We start from the raw sequence: 4268 nt of genomic DNA, 5'->3' as shown, positions 1-4268 counted from the left end.
CGGTCCCTGGTCTGCGCAATCTCCTCCCCTGAGTGTGAGCCAGGCTTGCAAATTCACCCCATGCCTAAGTTACTAATAATTCAAATTTGTGTTAATCAAAAGGACAATTGTTCTAGGTGGGTCTGAAATTATAAATTGAGATCGTGAAAGTCAGAGGAATTCAAAATAGCAGGGACGCTTTTCTGCTGGCCTTGAAGAGGGGAAGGACTGCATTTTAAACGGCACATGGCAAGCCTCTGGGAGGCTGGAAACGGCACCCGTGTGTTATCTCGTGGAAACTGAGAGGGCACGCTGGTGTGGTTCCGAGTTGCTGAGTTTGTGGTGGTTTGTTCTGCAGCAACAGGAAACAAATGCACTCCCTATTATTCAACCTAGTTTTTTAGTGACAACAATGCATGGACACTCAAGGACACTCTTAGGGACGAAACTGTGTCCCCCTCAAATGCATATGTTGAAGTCCTAACCCTCAACGTGAGGATAGCAGGAGGTGGAGCCTTTGGGAAGTAACGAGACCAGGTCATGAGGGGAGGCTCCTTTGATGGGATCAGTGTCCTGACAAGGAGAGCAGGACAGCCGCGCCCCTCTTTCTGACACGTGAGGACGTGGGACAGGAAGGTGGGCCTCTGTGAGCCAGGAGAGCCCTCACTGGGAACCCAACTGGCCAGCACTTTCCTCTTGGGCTTCTCAACGTCAAACAGTGAAACAGGGATCCCTGTCACTTCACCCACCGACTGTGGCACTCTGTTACGGCTCCTGCACAGACTAACAGAGACACCAGCGTGTGAACCAGAAAGACGGAGGTGAGCAACAAGAGCACATGACTCCTGAGGAGGCAGGTGGGTCAGAGGGCAGAAGACAGCCTATCTATAAAAAGAAATCTTACTAGTATTCTTAAAAAGAACAGGTAGGATCTGTATCCATCAAAGAAGAAAAGACTGGTTTTAAAAATTGTGTTTTTAAATTAAAAACATAATTGTTGTAATTTAAAAATCAGTAGAAGGGCTTAATAATAAAATAAATCAAACTGAAAATAAAAATAGTGGCCCAGGAGATCAAATTCTAAAACACATACAGAAAGAAGAGAGAAGGATAAGGGAGAAAGGGAAGAACTGGAGAAAAAGAGCACAGAAAACTGAAGACACGTGAAAAAGCATCCCAGGAGAAGAAGAAGTGAATGAGAAGGAAGAAAGCAAGAAGGAAGAGAGGAGGTAGGAGGTGAGAAGGAAGAAAGGGGGCAGAGAAGTTGTTTAAATATGTCCATTAAAAATATATAGAATAATTTGTAGAAGACTAGAATCAGTATGACAAACTTCCAAATTATTAGCAGAAATACTGAGGAAAAATATAAAAAATTCAATGAAACAAAAAATATGGTAGGAATATATATATATATATGCATATATATATATTGAGAGGTTTATTCTATAGGGTGTGTGCGCTAGCCCGAAAGACAGAGAGAGACAGAGAGACAGAAAACGAGAAATCACTCCCCAGGATGGATGGCCACACCGCAATCCCTTCTCCTCCATTCTCTCAGGATCTTGGGCACTCGTGCTCATGCGGCCGGCGTGAGTTTAAGCCACTGGGTCCGGGACTCGAACCATGGGCGACTATATGGGAGTCCAACGACATAGACATAATGCCAACTCTTGTTCCAATTTTTTTTTTTTTTAATAAAAGAGAATGGATTGGGGCCAATAGGTGGCTTGGTGGTTAAGGCTGACTGTGATTCAAGTCAAGAACCAGGCAGTTTGTTTTCTCACTTTTCTCTTCTGTCTCTGGCGAGTATACATGCTCTATAGCAAGTTAAAATACAACATTATTAAGTAAAATTAAATAATTAAAAAGAAATGAGTTAAATTCTAAATAAGATACTCCAAGGCTACCGGGGTGAGGGGGGCACGGGGGATAAAACCCAACATGCTGTTTTATAAGAGACAAAACAAAATGACACAGGAAGATGAAAATAAGTGGAGGGGCCAGCAAGTGGCATGATGATTAGAGTGCTGGACTCCCACATGGTTGACCATGGTTCGAGTACTGGACCTGGTGGTTTGCTTTCTTGCTTTCTTTTTTTCTCTTTCTGTCCTTCTCTAGTCAAATTTTTTTTCTCTTTTTTTTTTTTTTTTTAAGAAGTTTTTGCTATAGGGCGCGTGTGCTCGCCAGACAGACAGAGACAGAAATCACCACCCAGGGGGATGGCCACGCTACAATCCCTTCTCCTCATTCTCTTCTCGGGATCTTGGGCACGCATTCACACGCACCTGGCGTGAGTTTTAAGCCACCGGATCTGGGATGTGAACCGCAGTCGACTACATAAGAGTCCAGCAACATAGCCATTACGCTAACTGCTGGTCCCCCTATATATAATTTTTAAAGGTTTTTGCCATAGGGTGTGTGCCCTCACTGGAGAGAGACAGAAACAGTAAGAGGGAAAGTGAGAAATCATCCCCCAGGGGGATGGCCATGCCACAGTCACTTCTCCATTCTCCTCTTGCACTCATGCACCCACACCTGGTGTGAGGTTCAAGCCGGCAGGTCTGGGACTCAAACCATGGTCAACCACGTGGGAATCCAGCACCATAACCACTCCTGCCACCTACTGGCCACCAAAACTATAATTTGACTAGAAGGTGCTAATCTATTCCTTTCAGAAAATAGCTGACAAAACAGATAAAAAATAATAAGAGTACATGGAATTTAAACAAGATTACCAAGTGTGATCTATAATTATATAAAAAATTTTGAGGCTTACAACCTGAAAACAAATGAGAAACATGCCCCATCAGATATTAAAAATGATATAAAATTTTAGCAAGTGATATTTGCGGAATCATTTCCAAATTATCTGTGGAACAGAATCGAGTTCTAAAACAAATTTAAGTATATCTGAGTAATTAGTAAAAGATAAACAAAATATTTTACATGAATGAAGAAAGGGTGGATTATTCAGTAATAGTTGGATCAACTATTACAGTTTTCCACTTGGAGAAAAACATACCTACATTACTCCATATACAATATAAATTCCTTTTGATTAAATAATTTAGTATATAAAACAAAACCTATAAAAACATTATAAAAAAATTTTGTAACACTGAGTGAAGACTTGATGAATACCCAATGTCAAGATACTAAAAAGAGAAAACCAGCAGTTAGCGTAATGGCTATGTCGCTGGACTCCCACGTAGTCGACCACGGTTCGCGTCCCAGACCCAGTGGCTTAAAACTCATGCTGGGCATGTGTGCGTGTGCGCCCAAGATCCCGAGAGGAGAATGGAGGAGAAGGGATTGCGGCGTGACCATCCCCCCTGGGGGGTGATTTCTCACTTTCTGTCTCTCTGTCTCTCTGTCTGTCTGGTGAGCGCATGTGCCCTATAGCAAAAAACCTCTCCAAAAAAAAAAGATACCGAGAAGAAAAATGTTAATCATTCGATCATGTAACAATTTAAATCTATCAAAAGATAAATTGGCATCTTGAAGTTAAAAGATGAGCAACATATAACCCAAGAGCAATTGACATGAAAATGACATGAAGTTTTTACAAATCACTAAAAAACAGGCAAAAATCCAAACATTATATTTTTATAATAAGCATCACACAGAAGAAAAATATGAATAGCTAATAAGTGCAGTTTAATATAGTTCACTTATCTAGACATGAGAGCAATGCATATTAAAGCAAATAAATATAATTTATTTTTTCTTAAAGACAGACAATAATAATGGAGAGCGAACGTGTGAAGGAAGCAGAGAGTCTCCTATGTCCTTGGTAGATGATGGCAAGCCCTTGTGGGAGGATGGTGTTGTGCTACCCCGTCATATTTTTTCATTTTACTTGTGACTGAGAAAATCCGCTCGCTTCCAGGTAACTATCCTAGGAAAATACAAATGTGCACAGTGACAAGAACATTAACCATCGAAACTTATTTGTAATAGTGAAAACTGGAAATAACTAAACAGCTGTGAATAAATGTGTTGAGATATTAAAGAGATGGCACGGTGTGTTACTGCCAAAAAGTGGTACTAAGTAAGTTTATTAAAAACTTGAGATGGGGAACCAGCAGTTAGCGTAATGGCTATGTCGCTGAACTCCCACGTAGTCGACCGCGGTTCGCGTCCCGGACCCGGTGGCTTAAAACTCACGCCAGGCGCATGTGCGTGTGTGCCCAAGATCCCGAGAGGAGAATGGAGGAGACGGGATTGCGGCTTGACCGTCCCCCCGGGAGGTGATTTCTTGCTTTCTATCTCTATGTCTCTGTCTGTCT

At 41.8% G+C, this 4268-nt stretch overlaps 1 long non-coding RNA gene across 2 annotated transcripts in view; it reads left to right on the top strand.

The window, feature by feature from the left end:
* Window positions 1-558: 558 nt before the first annotated feature.
* The window catches only part of LOC102501486 (uncharacterized), a 4868-nt gene continuing 1158 nt past the window's right edge, over window positions 559-4268 (top strand). Inside the window, exons 1-2 of one of the 2 annotated variants that reach the window (XR_001370161.2) lie at window positions 559-836; window positions 3713-3868. This is a non-coding gene — a long non-coding RNA (uncharacterized LOC102501486). The remainder of the gene's footprint in view (window positions 837-3712; window positions 3869-4268) is intronic. The other variant, XR_003548945.1, reaches the window with a different exon arrangement.

The sequence above is a fragment of the Tupaia chinensis genome, unplaced genomic scaffold, assembly GCF_000334495.1.
Source record: "Tupaia chinensis unplaced genomic scaffold, TupChi_1.0 Scaffold000155_1, whole genome shotgun sequence".
Lineage (NCBI taxonomy): Eukaryota > Metazoa > Chordata > Mammalia > Scandentia > Tupaiidae > Tupaia > Tupaia belangeri.
Note: the sequence above shows the minus strand (reverse complement) of the source record. Positions and strands in the feature narration are given on the sequence as shown.